Below are 18,483 nucleotides of genomic sequence, written 5' to 3' on the forward strand. Positions count from 1 at the left end.
CCTTTTCAAAATTATCTTCTTATATTTTTGAAAAATCTAATGGTTAGGGACTTCCCTGGTGGCGCAGTGGTTAAGAATCTGCCTGCCAATGCAGGGGACACGGGTTTGAGCCCTGGTCTAGGAAGATCCCACATGCTGTGGAGCAACTAAACCCGTGCACCACAACTACCGAGCCTGCGCTCTAGGGCCCGCAAGCCACAACTATTGAGCCTGCGTGCCACAACTACTGAAGCCTGTGCGCCTAGAGCCCATGCTCCGCAGCAAGAGAAGCCACCACAATGAGAAGCCCGCACACCACAACAAAGAGTAGCCCCCACTCACGGCAACTAGAGAAAGCCCGCGCACAGTAATGAAGACCCAATGCAGCCAAAAATAAAATATACATGTAAAAAAATCTATGGTTAACTCTGATCCTGCATTTTTCCTTTTTCCCCTCTTCTCTCTGTGCTTGGTATTTAGTTCAAGATTCATTTTGGTATTCAAATCAGTGCCTACTTGTTTCATTAGGTTTAGTATTTTATCTTGACCTTCCAAAAAACTTGAATGCAATAGAAATACCAGGCAAAACCTAATGATCTGGTGAAATTAATAATGACAAGTACTAAATATGAACCTCTCAACATATTCCTGACCTAGTACTTATTTAAGCAATCATTTTATATCAATAACTTTTATTTTTCTGATATCAAGATTATTTTATGTAAACCTCCATCAAATTCTTTGGGGAACAAGCATTTTTTGCCAAGTTATTTATAATAGGTAGGATTAATAGTTATACAAAGATAAACGTTGATAAAATATAATGCAGGAATAACTTTTTTTTTAAATAAGTGTATATAGTGATGGTTTCTGTCAAAACGGTGTCTAAATGAAATAGAACCATATAAATGAGACCCTGTGAGTAATTTTTAAAAATTAGTGAAGGTGGGCTTCCCTGGTGGCGCAGTGGTTGAGAATCTGCCTGCCAATGCAGGGGACACGGGTTCGAGCCCTGGTCTGGGAAGATCCCACGTGCCGCGGAGCAACTAGGCCCGTGAGCCACAACTACTGAGCCTGCGTGTCTGGAGCCTGTGCTCTGCAACAAGAGAGGCCACGACAGTGAGAGGTCCGTGCACTGTGATGAAGAGTGGCCCCCGCTTGCCGCAACTAGAGAAAGCCCTCACACAGAAACGAGGACCCAGCACAGCCAAAAATAAATAAATTAATTTAGAAAAAAAAAAGAAATGTACTAGGATCCAAAAGATTAAAAAGAAAAGCTTGAATTAAAAAAAAAAAATTAGTGAAGGCAATAACATTTTTCTCAAGGGACTCCTCCTAAAATGTGGCAAGTGCTTTTTGGGAGATGGGGGAATTCTGTGGTCAGGTTTATAAGATGCATCTGGAATTTACTCACTGTAAGATCTCAGGTAAATTGCTTAATATCTCTGAGCCTTGATTTCCTCATGCATATAGGAATAATAATAACCACTTTGCAAGGAAGTTGAGGTAAAATGTAGGAAAAGCTCTTGGAATATAATATACAGTCAATAAGTGGTAGCTCCTGGGCAAGGGAAGGAGCCAGGTAAGATACTACAATGAAGTAGGAGTCTAGTCCCTGAACCAGCAAGATCCTAGGTTCTAATCTCTGCCCACCACTTTTGAACTGTTTAATGCTAAGCAAATTATTTATATACAAAGTCGCTCCATATGAAAGGGAAATAACAATACTATAAAAGTTGTGTGAGAAGTAATCTTTATAGTGCTTGGCATATAGTAGGTACTCAATAAATGGTTCTATTATTGCCTGTTATGTCACTGTAGGTCTGTAGGCACTATGGGAACATATAGAGGAACCTTACAGGTTACCTTTAGGCACTTAAAATCTTTCAAGGAAGAGAAGGCCTTGAGATAAGTATGTTTAGGTAGTACAAAATATAGTATAGTAAGTTCCACAACAGGGGTCCATAGGTGCCTAAGTGTTGAGTTAAAGTCTAGATAACTCATATTCATAGGGGTCAAGTAAGACTTCATGGAAGCAATCATGTCAGCTCAGCTGAATTTGAAGAGTGGTCAGAATTATCAACAGACAGAGATTAACGCTGTTAGGGGAGGGAGTTTGGGAGAAAGGAAGCAGAAGGAGCAATGAAAGTCATGAAGGTGAAAAAGCGCAGTTATACATGAGTAAAATAGTAAATAAATTCTACTATTTCTTTAAAGTATAAGGAACAGGGAAGGTGCACGATTAATGGCTGATACTTACTGGGCACTCATGTGCCTGGCACTGTTCTAAGGGCTTTAATTCATTGAATCCTCACAACAGTCCCATGAGAAAAGTCTTAGTACTTCATAGATAAGGGAATAGAGCCCTTATAGTGCCTATATGTGAAATAGAAAATGATGTCCTTTCTTCTGAGCCTGTAGCAGCCCTGTGCTGAGACACAGCTTGGTGAGTGGTGCATGGGCTACACTTCTACCCCTGCTCACCCCTCACCCTCAGCCAGATGCTTCACTCAGGACCCCTCAGCCTACACTAATGCGTGCAGCAGTCCTGCTTAGTGTCTTAAAGCTGGGCAATCTGGGTCCAGGGTCTGAGCTTTGAATCATGATGCTATGTGATGAGAAAGGTACCTGGTCCTTATTTGTGGGTAATCTTGAAATCCCCACTTAGGAATTTGAGCTTTATTTTAAAAGTAAAAGGAGACATTGACTTTATTTTGAAGAAACGTGGAGGCACTTCTTAGCAAAGGTGAAGAATAACAATCATTTATTTGTAAGGAAATATATCTCGATGATATTATTGGGGTGGGGACAGGGAAATGGGATGGGTGGATGATTTAGAGAGGGGAGATTCAGGCAGGAAGACCAAGTTAGGAGAGTGCCAGTCATTCGAGTGGGCACAGGTGAAAGCCCAAATGCGAATGGTGCCATGAAATTGGGAGGAGACTTGAATGACATTTTAGGTTAGAATTCACAGACCCTCTTGATCATTTAGAAGTAGAGTGTCAAAAGGAGGAGCTGAAGGAGATTTCAAGGCTTCCAACTTGGGTAATTGGAAGACAATGATGCTGTTAAGATAACGAAGGAAAACAGGAGGAAGGGCAAGGACATTTTGGTGAGAAGGATAAAGTTTTCATGTTGAATTTGTGGTAATGGCAAGACATGCATGTAGAAACTCCAACCAAGAGTTAGGACTGTGGGTGTGGAGCTGGGGAAATTTGAGCTGAAGAACTAAATGAAGAAAGAGTCTACATGAATCCATGGGTGTGGGTGAGAGCAATTGTGGAGTGTGTCAAGAGAACAGAAGGACAAGAAAGGATCCTTCAGGATAGCCTTAATCTAGAGTGTGGAAAGAAGTTATGGTGTCACCCAAGAAGATGGAGCAGTGACCCAGAGTAATCAAGTCAGAATAGAGCAGAGCTAAGATATAGGACAAGGGTGTTCAGGAACACCAAATGTGTGGCACAGGCAAAGTTGCTCATACACATAATCTATTTTGTAAACTGCAGCAATGCCTTTAAACAATTAGGATGTTTCAGGATACTAAGGAGCACTTTGGTGCATATTAGGTACTGTGGTAGCTGAAAATAGATTGTAGCTTTCTACAGTGCATTTTCTGTCCTATGAGGAGTGTCATGTGTAATAAATGATTTATCTTACAGGACAGAGGTTGCCTGGAGCATCATGTAGAGAAGAAATCTGAGTAATGCCCAGGCTCAGTGGGAAAGAACATTAGAATCTATTAGCAATATTGACCCTCTGTGGTGGGAGTGGGGAATACTGTGTCAGAGTTGGTCTTTTCTGGATTAGATGCTTCCTAAGGTATTGTTAAAGCTCTAAGTTTCTGTGATCATCAGAGCCTAGTTTATCATACACATCAACCTTTTTAAAAAAGGCAAATGACTCCTCATGATTTTGTAGCACAATTTTCCAGTGAGGCTTGCAAAATGAGACTGAATGTCAGGTACTCTAGAGTGAATGAATGAAGAAAAATTATGTGCATTCAATAGGGTAAATAAGGGAGAGTCACCACACACCTTCAACTCAGCTGGTTCCTAATAAAAGGGTTAGAGGTGTGTGTGTGTGTGTGTGTGTGTGTGTGTGTGTGTGTGTGTATTCAGTTGTTTGGGACTTCAAATAAATGTTCTAATGGGAGTATGGTGGTAATATGTGAAGGAATTGAAAGTAATTGCTTTTTACAGAAAGAGGAAAAAAGTTATTTAAATTTCTCCAGTCAAGAAGTTTTATTATAGAAAGCCACAGACGGGGAACTTAAAAAGCCAATGCTGAGCTGGATTATTCACTGAGGAGAATTCATAGTAACCACATTAATAAAGTTTTAGATGAGACTCTTCACTGTTGTATGTAAATAACTATTGCAGAGAAGCTTTTATTTTATAAGTATTCATTATCGTAGAAATTTACTGTTCTTAGTCTGGAAAAAGTTGTCCTGAAACACTTTTGGAAAATGCCATTGTAATTTAAATACCTATTGGAATTAATTTTAGAAACAATTTTGCTTTGCAGAATCCTAGAGCTGTAGCCCTTTGTATGTCTTCTAACATATCTACTGTGTTATATGAATGTACACAAATCATTTCATCTCTGTGTCGGAATAGAACTCCTTGAGGGCAAGGGCAGTATTGCATCGCTATACCATTGGCATCGCTGTGTGTAGCGCCTCTCCCTAGTCTCCTCTGACTTTTCCTCCTATCCACTGACATTTTCAAGAGTCAGCTTTCATAACCCCTCTGATGAAGGTGTGGGACATGGTATCTGCCATCAAAAAACTTAAAATCCAGTTGCTGAGAGAACAGTTACCAGAAATAGATAATGAACAAGGGAGGTAATTAATAACTTAGAGAATAGGTCCACAGTAATTGCTATTTCAAAACCTTGATTTCATTTTCATTCCTGCTTCAGCCACAGATAAATTCTCAATGAGGTAGGCAAGGACTTTCAAGAGATGTGACAACATATAGTAACTCTACTATTACTATTTCCTGTGCACGCTTACTGTCTCTTTCCCTGTATTTTTGTTCTCACTGTTATTTATTTATTTATTTTTCTGATGAGGGGCTCTTGTACCAATTCCTGATATTCATTTGTCAAAACGCTTTTTTTTTTTTTTTTCCGAATCTCGTCTTCAATGCCACCTTCAAACACATTTTCCTGGTCTCCCTTAAGCAACTGTTATCTCTTCCTTTTTTCAGATCACTTTCCTTTCCGCTCTCTCTTGGTACTTATCTTAAGGTGGAAATTGTGTTTTATTGGATAGAGTACAGAATCTCAGCTCTATCATCGTTTGTGATATCTGGAGCACATATTAACCTCTCTCTGTCTCAGCTTCCTCATCTTTAAAATAGGGATAAAAATAATTGCTTGTTTACATAGCTGTGGTGATACAATGAGATAACATATGTAAAGTACTTATAACAGTGCCTAACACATAATGAATACTCAGTAAATAATGACTGTTATGGCAACAGCTTACAGTTCCTGGCATATAGTAGGGTGTATGTTTTGATTTGAATAATAATGATAAAATTGAGTAAATGATGAGTTCATTTTGCTCTGATTCCAATAAGAGCAAAGGGAGTTAGAAAGTGATCAGGGTAGGGTGGATTTGATTGAATAAGCATTTATTGCATTTTGCTTTGTGCCAGGCACTGGGGATACAATGTGAACAAGACAGACAACATCAGGGAAAAGGGGGGATGTTGGTCAAAGGGTACAAACTTCCAGTTAAAAGAGAATAAGTTCTGAGGATCTCATGTACAGCATGGTGATTATAGCTAGTAAGACCATATTATATACTGGAAAGTTACTAAGAGAGTAGATCTGCAATGTTCTTACCCCCCGCCAAAAAAAAAAGAAATGGTAATTACGTGAGGTGATGGACGTATTAGCTAATGCTATGGTACTCATCATTTTGCAATATATAAGTGTATCAAATCAACACATTGTATACCTTAAACTTACACTATGTTATATGTCAATTATATCTCAATAATGGGAAAAAAAGACACTGATCCCAGTATAAATACAAAAGAAGTGAGGAGCAAAGGAAAATAATTTAAAAATTGTGACACTGCTGGAAAGAAACAAAAGGACTGAAATTGGGGGAAAGGAAGGTGGGGAACGTACTTGAGATAAATAACAAAGGCATCGAGGGAGTGGAGTTTAAGCAAAGACCCAAATATGATGAGGAGTCAGCCAGGAGCAGAGTGGGGCGAAGGAAATACCAGGTGGAGGCTCCAAGGCGAGCCAGAGCTTGGGGTGTTGGAGAAACTGAAGTTCAATGTGGCTGGAGTGAGCAAGGGTTGAGCTGGATACATAGGCAGGGGTCAGACTATGTAGGGATTTAGAGGCCACTAAAAGCAGTGTGGGTCGCATTAGACTTGACTGAGAGGGTTGGATTTTCAGCTGGGTTTAAGACTGTAAAATGTAGAGAAATATTTGGGAGTAGGCATCTGAGGTGGAAGAGCAAAGCCATGGGGTTGTGAGGAAGAATGGTGTCAGAGGAGACAAGAAGTAGTCTGTGAAGTGGAGGAGTTGCACTGGGGCATATGAGAAACTATTCTCTTTTGGAGGCTATCATTCTACAGAACAGCTGCTGCCTTACAGTAATGGATTTTGACAGATTTTTCTCACAGCAGACGAAAAGTTAAGCTGATGTGGTGACCTTTTGGAATAGATGGTTTCTTTTCTGCCGGGTTGAACCTTTTCTGGGAATATTTGTGCTGAGTGAGCTCTTTGACCTTAGTGCAGGGTGGGTAAATGCTATCCTTCACGAGCATTCAAGTCTTTTCCTTTCATGTCAGCAGAAGGAAATAAATCATTTATGTTGGTTCGAGTAATTGTAGCAGCTTTTCATTTCCAATTTACCCCAGTGTGTGTGACTAATTTGAGTTGATAATCACTGTTACCCACGCACAGCTTTTCAAGGGAAGGACCATGAGTCGGAGAACATTACGTTTCTATAAAGATTGGTGTAATGGCCTTGAACTTAAGCTTTCTAGTCTAAACGTGAAACCTGAGAGTTAATGCTGTATTACATTTCCAGTAATGACTGTGTCCTTTTTCTTTCAGATTTCCTTCAGGATTTTAATCATCCTTACAGCCTCTTTGAGAATGACTGAACTTCCAAATTCCCTTAAGTTAAAATTTTAAATTCTATTGAACATTTTTGTAGAGTATTTCATTACTTTTACATTATGACTTGTGCAGTAATTTGTGTTTATAAGGGTTAAAAAGCTCTCGAAACAAGATTTTATGGTTAGTTTAAAAGATTTTTGTTAAACTTTTGAATAATCTCCTTCCTAGCTAGCTTTACAATCTTAATATTCTTCCCTTTGAACATAAAGCGGTATAAAAATAGAATGTGCAAGCACCTGACATATAAATTTATATATGGCAGAAGGATTAGAGGCTACATCCCATGATTATGTCTGACGTTGCTGTTTTCTCATCAGTATGACCAGACGATAAATAAATACTCTAATCTTATTTACATTTATTATTACAAAAATGCTCCACTATTCAGAATCTTCCATACAATAGTAAATTTTAGGTAATGGTCGATATTATTAGAATCTGTGTTGATGAATATATATCAATGATAATATATTTTTAATTCTATAGATAGTTTCAAATAAAAGAGGTAATGACTCTTAACAATGTAAGAAAAATACTAGAGGGTTTTTTAATACAGCAAAATTATGCCAGGCTGGTTTCAATACCAAATAATTTCTTCATTAAAATTCAGTAATGTTCCGATATATTCATTAATAAGTATGTTTCACCAATTTTCTTTTTTAACCTCTCCCTGTTGGGCAAAATTCGGAAAAAGAAGACATAAACTTATATTTGATATTTTTGTTACTTTTAGTACTTTGATATAAAACTAATATGGCTTCAGTTAAACTGGGGGTGGGAGATGTGATACCAAAAATTGTGAAGAAAATAATCGATTATCACAATGGGGGGAATAAAACTTGATTCTATATATATTTAGAAGTGTTCTCCCACGCTTGACCTAGAGGGGTGGGACAGGGAGGGTGGGAGGGAGACGCAAGAGGTAGGGGATATGGGGATATACGTGTACATATAGCTGATTCACTTTGTTGTACAGCAGAAACTAACACAACATTGGAAAGCGATTATACTCCAATAAAGATGTAAAAAGAAAAAAAATTGCCAAGAAAGACACATGGAAAAAAAGCAAAAAAGAAGTGTTCTCCCATGCTATCAAGGCTGGAATAACTTGAGCTAGGAAAAACCAAATTTGTTTAAGTTGAGGTGGCTGTAACTCCAGCAAGACAGACCTTACACTTGATCAAAGATTGATTTCTATGCTAGGCAGAAAATTTGACTTTGATTAGAGAACTGAAACAGCAATGCAGAAATAAGTAATCACTTTTGTTCCACCAAAATCTGAGAACTTCCTGTCTTTTTTCCCATGAAGTAATAAGCCTAAGCTTGCTCCTGTCTGTCTGTCTCTTTCTTTGCACTTTAGCTTGTTTCCTGGTGTTTGTCCTCACTCTATTCCCTTCAACCCAGCTTTACTGAGGTATAATTGACAAATAACGTTACATATATAGGGAATTCCCTGGCGGTCCAGTGGTTAGGACTCTGCGCTGTCACTGCCGAGGGCCCAGGTTCAATCCCTTTTTGGGGAACTAAGATCTCGCAAGCTGGGTGGGGTGGCCAAAAAAAAAAAAATCATATAAAAGAGTACAGCATGATGATTGATATGCATATATATTGTGAAATGATTACCATAATCAAGTTAATTCATACATCCATCACCTCACATAGTGATGTGTGTGTGTGCACGTGTGTGTGTGTGTGTGTGTGTGTGTGTGTGATGGGAATGCTTAAGACTACTCTTTTAGCAAATTTCAAGTTAAAATACAGTATTATTAAATAGTCACCATACTGTACATTATATCCACAGAATTTATTCATCTTATGACTGAAGGGTTGTACCCTTTGATGAGGATCTCCCCCCACCCCTAGCCTCTGGTAACCACCATTCTACTCTCTGTTTCTATGAGTTTGACTTTTTTTTTTTTAAGATTCCACATATAAGTGAGATAATACAAGACAGTATTTGTCTTTGTCTGGCTTATTTTATGTAGCATAATATCTTCCAGGTTCATCCATGTTATCACAAATGGCAGGATTTCCTTCTTTCTCAGGACTGAATAATATTCCATTGTTATTATGTACATATGTAACATATACATATCACATAACATATAACATATGTTGAGTATTTATAAAATCACACTTGCCAGATTTAAATATATCTTTTTCATTAGAGGGATTCATATCTCAATAGCATGCTAAGTTTCAGAATGTTAAAAATATATTCATTTTTTGTTAATACATATGGGCATCTTCAAAATCTCATTAATTCATATTTTGGGGGGAGTTTCTTTTTCTTCTCCTTTCACAAAGATAAATTCCAATTTGCTTCTTTGTTCAAAACAATTCAGTATAGACTGTGTTATCTTCTATATGTCATGTCACTGCTACTAAATTGTGAAAAACAAATCATGTTTTAATTATGTAACCTGAGTATGGCTTTTGATTTTCAATCATCCAAAAGAGGGCTTCTATAAATAAATACCAAAGGAAATAATAAAATATTAAGCCATATTTAATTTATTTTATTTTAATTTTAATAGAATGTTTCAATTAATTTCTTCATTACTGGTCCTAATTAATTCATTTTAGAACTTGCCATAATTCTGTATTTACAAAAATTATTTACTGACTATTTTTTAAAGTTTTTTCTCAATCACTTATTTTATATAGTCAGATTGAATAATTCTCAATATATCATAATTCCAAAATGAACAATACTATATTTATAGGATTAATGATTTTGGAGTTGTTTGGTGTTAAGTGAAATTATGAATAACCTTGTTCTCTGTGCTCTGTTTGACATTTTCCTTTCATCACCTATCAGGGAATCTAAAAAAGTAAAGTGCAACTCAGCTGGCTGTCTATGAAGAATAATAATTTGAAATGAGAGTAAGTTGATAGTGTAGTAATGGTCTGGTGATAGCTTTCCCAGGAGACATCTTATGCAAAAATGATGGAGGTCTGCCCATCACTGCACACAGAATGCTGACATTCTTGACTTTAATAGGAAAGCATTTATCTTTTGCACCTGCTCCAGTTTATGAATAGCTGTCATGTACTCCAACAAAAGAGAGGAGAACTGTCACTGTGATTTAAGAAATATACATTGGTGTAAGAAAAAGCAAAATGTTTTGAGCACTTAGAATTTATTTTTCTTGCTCTATTATGCCTGGTTTCTACAGTGAATTATTTAAGTTATACTTAATAGTATTAGAATTTTCCTACTGAGTCCATCAGTATGACTTCATCATTATAGAAAGCACTTTGAATTATTAAAGAGACCCTGCGTGTGTGCTTCAGGAATAAAAGGTTGTGCATTTTTGATTACTGGATTTTCAGTAGTGTGTAACAAAATGAAACACCTAGATAAAGTGTAAATGCAGTCTTTACAAGCATATCAGTAAGACAAAATTTGAGGTTTATAAAGTTAAAACTTATTCCTAAAAATTCACTAATTCAAATAAAACAAGTAAAGTAATGGAGTTAAATGCATATTGAAATTGATTTTTGGAAAAACAGAAGGTTTTCTTAAAGGTTTTTAGATTCCTGACAAGTTGACAATGGAACCAGAGCCTTTAAATGTGTTAAAATACTGAAATGTTACTGCTTTTCCACACGTTTTTATTTCTAAATATTACTGTTTTACTGGGTGAAATTATGAAAGAAGCCTGTCAGATCTTTTTTACATTTATGTTTTCCCAGCAGGTGTTTCCTCCCATGGCATTTTACATGCTGATTTTTCTTCTCTTGCTGTCTTTCAATTTTAACTTTCCTTCTAAAAATACACGAGATTTCAAGATTATGTACACACACACACGTAGTTTGTGTGTATACATATATAAAGTATAGCTATAATTTAATCTGACTCATCTTTTAACAAACACTAAACCAAAATTAATTTTCTCCCTTGAGAATATTCACCATTTGAAGTTATTCACTTATTTCACTCCTGCTGATATTACTTAAAATGTCTTTGGACCTATTCCTTTGAAATGTCTTTAAAAACCTGCAGAACATATAAAATACATCTTCATTTTTTATGGATGGTTGAGAGATGGCAGACAGGCATTCAGAGCCATATGTGATGAGAACAGGTAACTGATTGTTTCAGATAATCCATTTTTGGTCCAAGTCAGGGATATGCTATAAAGAACTTGTTGTGTGTTTGGGAGAGGAAAAATGAAAAGGCAGGGAGGAAAAGGAGGGGCCCAAATTGATTATGATAGGATAGCAATTTGAAAAGAAAAATTCAAAAAGATTTTAGCAGTTGTTGAAAAAAGCTTTGAATTTTCCATGGTGACTGTTTTGAAAGAATGCAAACATTTGGAAGTACTGGCAGCCCCTTAAGCACTGAGGTTTTATATGATTTTCATTTGTACTTCTGAGCTCATATCCATATTGGGATTTAAAGTAAACAGCATATAAATCAAAACTGAATCTGATTAATTCTTCCTAAGGCTCTTTCACTCACCTGGCATCAGTCTGGACAAAAGCCTTATTGTCCACCTTGTACCATCCTGTTTGGTTCTTACTGGGAAGGCAGCTTTGTGGTTTTTTAAAAAATTTATTTATTTATTTTTTTAGGCCGCGCTGATCGGCTTGCGGGATCTTAGTTCCCCGACCAGGGATCAAACCCCGGGCCCATGGCAGTGAAAGCCCGAGTCCTAACCACTGGACCACTAGGGAATTCCCACATCTTAGCTTTGTTGAGTTTCTGAAAACTCCTGAGTTGTATAGATCATGCTGAATCAAGATGGCTCCAGGAAATGTCAGCTTTGAACAGAGGAAGCAAAGTAAATTTAGAGAAGAGGAAAGGAGCCTAGATTCAGAGAGAGTCTCCATTCTAACCAGAACTTTGGGTGGTTTTCACCTTAGGAAGATACGATCTGGAGAGGGATCAAAAATGAGCAATTTAATACAAGCTGCTAACTGAAATTTCATACTAATTATCGAAGTTTCTCTATGTCTTACCTCATGAGATTGAGTGGTATGCTTGGAAGAGGAGATCAAGTTTTAGATTTAGGAAACCTAGTCCTAATTTCAGTTCTGACCCTAAAGTATTTGTGATCGTGACAAATTAAAGAAAATGGTGTTTTTCTCATTTTCTAAATTGATCTTTTGAGTTAGATAAGGAATTTAAACAAGCCAGCCACAGCAAAATGAATTGTCCAAGATCATAATGGGTTTGAAACATGGAGGTAGGCTTGGAAGGATACAGCTTTTGTCTCATAAAAACATCTGCTTCTCTGTGAGATAATAGCTCAGAAATTTTCTTTCAATTTGTCTAAAATCATGCACGAAAGAGGTTACTGTGCTAGAAAAGACATCCCTGTCAGTGAAACTGAACAATTATGGGGGAAAATGCTCTTTCAACTGTACAACAGTAAACCAGAAAAACCCATGCTTGGTTTTAAAGTTAAGGTTAAGTATGCTTTTTATTATCCTTTTAGTTGGTTCAAACACTTTCACTGATTTCCAGCTCAAATGTTTACTTTGTTCATCACGGTGAAAATCCCAAATCACGTAAGATTATACTAAAGGCAGTCTTCTAGTCATCTGGAAATCAAATACTAAAACCTTAGGGAAACAGCTTCCATTTTTAAGAATAGTTTTCTGTCCAATGTTTAATCCTAACAACATTTGAGACCCTACGCTGTACAGAGCATTATAGGTTATTCAGAATAATTGCAATAACAACACTTCATATAAAAATATGACACAATACCCCTGGACATCATTTACTGTAGATACAGATTCTAGCTAATAGGATGTTTTCATGTTCTCTTGGATAAACTTCATGCTCTATCCCGCAGACAGAGGTTGTTTCATTTGAAAAAATAATTACAATAGAAAAAAATCAGTGGAGTATATATAAACATTAGCAATTGCCAATATGTTTTTCTAATTTTATGTGGTTTTAACCAATAATAAAGATATTTTGTTGCATATAACTCCCTTTTTTTAATTCTGAAATCTTATTGACTTGATTTTTCTTACTTGAAAATTCTTCCAAGATTTTTGTAAAAAAACAAACACAACAAATAAGGACTGTGGCTAGTCTCAGTCTTTTCACAACTGGAATGTTTTTTTTTTCCTAATCTTGTATCAACTTTTATGTTGAGAAATGAGAGTTAAATCAAATTTTTTAAAACAGATACACACTACTATATATTATAAAATAGATAAACAGCAAGGATATACTGTATAGCACTGGAAACTATATTCAGGATCTTATGATAACCTATAATGGGAAAGAATCTGAAAAAGAATAGATATGTATAAGTATGTATAACTGAATCACTTTGCTGTACACCTGAAACTAACACAACATTGTAAAACAACTCTACCTCAATTAAAAAAAAAAAAAAACTGGAAGGGGAAAAATGATTTTTTAAAAAGCCAATATTTGTTTTGTTTTTTACAAGAAGAGGGCAGAAAAACAAAGCATCCATAGTTCAAAATGCATAATCAAGTGTCTTTCATTCTCTCCCAATTGTCTCAAAGGTGACTGGCAAACTTTCTCCAAAAGAGCCCTCAGCATTCTATAATATTACACTTTCTGATTTGTTGCACTAAGGGAAAAAGAAAGGCTAGAATTGTTTTAGGAGGGGGAACCATTTACAATGTTCTATGAAAGTGAGCCATTTTTAAGTACAGTGTTATGAGATAGTTAATATATTTTACTATTTCATATATACTATGTATACTACTTGATACATACTGTATGTGTGTGTATGTGTAAATTTTAAACATAGCATTTTGCTAAATTTTATAAAAAATTTGAACCTCAGATCCCTTAATCAAGAATGTAACTTTTACCATATTTTTTCTTTGGGAAAAATATCAACTTGAATTATTATTATTAGCTTACATAGTAACAAGAATAAAATTTTATGTAACTTTATGTTAACAAAGCATCATCATGACCTATAACCCAATGAAGGGCTATTTTTCTTCTTTCCCCATATCACTCTCCCTTTATCTCCTTCATTCTTCTCCCCCACCAGTTTTATTGAGATTTAATTGACATATAACATTGTTTTAGATCTACAACATAATTATTTGCTATATATTTACAGCAAAATGACGACCACATAGCATTAGCTAACACCTCCATCACTTCACATAGCTACAATTTTTGTTTGTTTTTTTGCTATTGAGTTGTATGAGTTCTTTGTATTTTTTGAGTACTAACCCCTTATCAGATCTATGATTTGCAAACATTTTCTCCCATCCCATAGGTTACCTTTTCATTCTGTTGATGGTTTCTTTTCCTATGCAGAAGCTTTAAATCTGATGTAGTCTCACTTGTTTATTTTTGCTTTTTTGTCTTCGTTTTGGTGTCAAATCCAAAAAGTCATTGCCAAGACTGATGTCAAAGAGCTTCCTGCCTATATTTTCTTCTAGAAGTTTATGGTTCAAGTCTTACATTCAAGTCTTTAATCCATTTTGAGTTGATTTTTGTATATTGTGTAAGATAGTGGTCCAGTTTCATTCTTTTGCCTGCAGCTGTCCAGTTTTCCCAATACCACTTATTAAAGGGACTGTCCTTTCTCCATTGTATATTCTGGCTTCTTTGTCATAAATTAATTCACCTTATGTGCATGGATTAATTTCTGGTATTCTGTTTCATTGGTTTATGTATCTGTTTTTTATGCCAATACCATATGGTTTTGATTACTATAGCTTTGTAATATAATTTGAAATCAGGGAGCATGGTGCCTCCAGCTTTGTTTTCTTTCTCAAGATTGCTTTGACTATTCAGGGTCTTTTGTGGTTCCATACAAATTTTAGGATTGTTTGTTCTACTTCTGTGAAAAACATCATTGGAATTTTGACAGGGGTTGCATTGAATCTGTAGATTGTTGTGAGTAGTATGGACATTTTAATAATATTAATTCTTCCAGTCAATGAACACAGAATATCTTTCCACCTATTTGTGTCTTCTTAAGTTTCTTTCATCTATGTCTTATAGTTTTCAGTGTATAGGTCTTTTGCCTCCATTGTTAAATTTATTCCTAGGTATTTTATTCTTTTTGATGCAATTACAAATGGAATTATTTTCTTAATTTCTCTTTCTGATAGTCTATTATTATTGTATAAAGATTGTAACTGATTTTTAAATATTGATTTTGTATCCTGAAACTTTACTGAATGCATTTATTAGTTCTAACAGTTTTTGGTAGAGTCTTTAGTGTTTTCTTTATATAACATCATGTCATCTGCAGATAGAGATAGTTTTACCTCTGTTTTATTTGGATGTCTTTTATTTCTTTTTCTTGACTAATTGCTGTGGCTAGGACGTCTAGTACTATGTTGAATAAAAGTGGCAAGAGTGGACATCCTTTTCTTGTTTCTGATCTTAGTAGAAAAGCTTTCAGTTTTTCAACATTGAGCATTTTAGCTATGGGCATGTCATATATGGACTTCATTATGTTTAGGTACGTTTCCTCTATACACAGTTTGTTGAGAGTTTTTATCATGAATGGATGTTGAATTTTGTCAAATGCTTTTTCTGCATCTATTGAGATGATCATATGATTTTTAAATTCATTTTGCTAATGTGGTGTATCACATACACCATGTTCAAGTGGGATTTATTCCAGGGGTGCATGGATGTTTCAACATCCACAACTCAAACCTTCATTTACCTTTGTTTAGGCTACCATATGTCTCAGTTTGCCCAGGACAGTCCTACTTTATGCTGGTTGTCTTAGTGTAATTAAAAATAGAGCCCCCTCAGGTAAGCACATGAAAACATGTTCACCATCATTAGTTATTAGGAAAATGTAAATTAAAACCAAAATGAGATACCACTACACACTCACTAGAATGGCTAAAATTATAAACAAGCATTGACCATACCAAATGTTGGTGAGCATGTGGACCAACTATAATTTCAAAACACTGCTATAAAGAATGTTAAATAGTCCAATCACTTTGGAAAATATTTAACAGTTTCTTAAAAACTTAAAGGCACCTACCATGCCACCCAGCCATTCCACATCTAGATGTTTACATAAGAAAAATGAATGCATATCTCCATACCAAGACTTTTACATGAATGTTCATAGCAGCCTTATTTGGAATAACTCCAAAATGGAAACCCAAATGTCCAGTAACAGGAGAATGGATAAACAATTACAGTATAGCTATACAATGGAATATTACTCAGAAATCCATAGGAAGAAATTTTTGATACATACAATCTGTAAGAATCTCTATGTGAAAGAAGTCAAACAAAAAAAGATAAAGTGGATAATTCTATTTATATAAAATTCTATAAAATGCAAATGTGACAGAAACCAGATCTGTGGTTACCTGAAGATAGGGAAGATGGGGGTGAAAGGAAAGGTTACAAAGAGGAAACTTTTTGAGATGGTGAATATTTTTATTATCTTGACTGTGGCAATAGTTTCACAGGTGTATGCCAAAACCCATCAAACTGTAAATTTATTTTTTATCATCATTAATTTTTAAATATAGAACACTTCACGAATTTGTGTGTCATCCTTGCACAGGGGCCATGCTAATCTCCTCTGTATCGTTCCAATTTGAGTATATGTGCTGCTGAAGCGAGCACAAACTGTAAATTTAAATATGCACAGTTTATCATATATCAATATACCTCAATTGGCTTTTAAAAGAAATAATGCCACCTTTCACTCTCAAAAATATTTCAGTTTGAATGTTGGTAATATTCTATTTCTTAGTCTGCATTTTATAGATTTTTTTAAAGATCTTAATTGGAGTATAATTGCTTTACAATGTTGTGTTAGTTTCTGCTATATAACAAAGTGAATCAGCTATACATATACATATATCCGCATATCCCCTCCCTCTTGCATCTCCTTCCCCCCCCAGCCCACCCCTCTAGGTGGTCACAAAGCACCGAGCTGATCTCCCTGTGCTATGCGGCTGCTTCCCACTAGCTATCTATTTTACATTTGGTAGTATATATAACTCCATGCCCCTCTCTCACTTTGTCCCAGCTTACCGTTCCCCCTCCCCATGTCCTCAAGTCCATTCTCTACATCAGACCCTTTCTTTTTCTCTTCTTCTTCTGGGACCCCTATAATTCGAATATTGGCACGTTTAATGTTGTCCCAGAGGTCTCTGAGACTGTCCTCAATTTTTTCATTCTTTTTTTTTTTATTCTGCTCTGTGGTAGTTATTTCCACTCTTTTATCTTCCAGGTCACTTATCCATTCTTCTGCCTCAGTTACTCTGCTATTAGTTCCTTCCAGAGAATTTTTAATTTCATTTATTGTGTAGTTCATCATTGTTTGTTTGCATTTAGTTCTTCAAGGTCCTTGTTAAACGTTTCTTGTATTTTCTCCATTCTATTTCCAAGATTTTGGATCATCTTTACTATCATTACTCTAAGTTCTTTTTCAGGTAGACTGCCTATTTCTTCTTCATTTGTTTCATCTGGTGAGTTTTTACCTTGCTCCTTCATCTGTTGCATATTTCTCTGTCTTCTCATTTTCTTTAACTTACTATATTTGGGGTCTCCTTTTTGCAGGCTGCAGGTTCGTAGTTCCTTTTGTTTTTGGTGTCTGCCCCCAGTGGGTGAGGTTGGTTTAGTGTCTTGTGTAGGCTTCCTGGTGGAGGGGACTGGTGCCTGTGTTCTGGTGGGTGGGGCTGGATCTTGTCTTTCTGGTGGGCAGGGCCACATCAGGTGGTGTGTTTTGTGGTGTCTTTGAACTTAGTATGATTTTAGGCAGCCTCTCTGCTAGTGGGTGGGGTTGTGTTCCTGTCTTCCTAGTTATTTGGCACAGGGCATCCAGCACTGGAGCTTGCTGGCCGTTGGGTGGAGCTGGGTCTTAGTGTTGAGATGGAGATCTTTGGGAGAGCTCTCGCCGATTGATATTATGTGGGGCTGGGAGGTCTCTGGTGGTCCAGTGTCCTGAACTCAGGTCTCCCACCTCAGAGGCTCAGACCTGACACCAGGCCAGAGCACCAAGACCCTGTCAGCCACATGGCTTTAAACTTCCTTCCTTGTGAGCCCCTGGAGGCGAAGTTGATTTGCCAACCAAGTTCCCGCTTCTCCATTCTCTGGCCATTGACTCAGGCGTGTGCTGTTAGTATCTCAGCCTAGGTTTCCTTGATGGCAGTGGGAATCCAACAGGGAAAGAACCTTCCCCGCTGAGGCAGGGGGCTTCGGCTGGGCTAGGACCCAAGGGGAGGCGTCCATACAACCAATTCAGGAATGCCACCTCTCACCGTGGCTCTCGGCCCTTCTCTCCTCCTTCCCCTCCAATTTTATAGATTTTAAATCTGGTTATTGGTTTCACAGATTTATTCAGTTTTTGAAAATCCATTTATGATATGTACACTTTTCTGTGTATA

General features: G+C 36.5%; 1 non-coding gene across 1 annotated transcript; it reads right to left on the reverse strand.

Moving 5' to 3' along the window:
• Positions 1-16,607: 16,607 nt before the first annotated feature.
• LOC118901403 lies at positions 16,608-16,714 on the reverse strand. Its single transcript, XR_005021376.1, has one exon. It is a non-coding gene; the product is annotated as a U6 spliceosomal RNA (small nuclear RNA).
• Between the last annotated feature and the right edge of the window lie 1,769 nt (positions 16,715-18,483).

This window comes from Balaenoptera musculus, chromosome 9 (genome assembly GCF_009873245.2).
Source record: "Balaenoptera musculus isolate JJ_BM4_2016_0621 chromosome 9, mBalMus1.pri.v3, whole genome shotgun sequence".
In the NCBI taxonomy this organism is placed as follows: domain Eukaryota; kingdom Metazoa; phylum Chordata; class Mammalia; order Artiodactyla; family Balaenopteridae; genus Balaenoptera; species Balaenoptera musculus.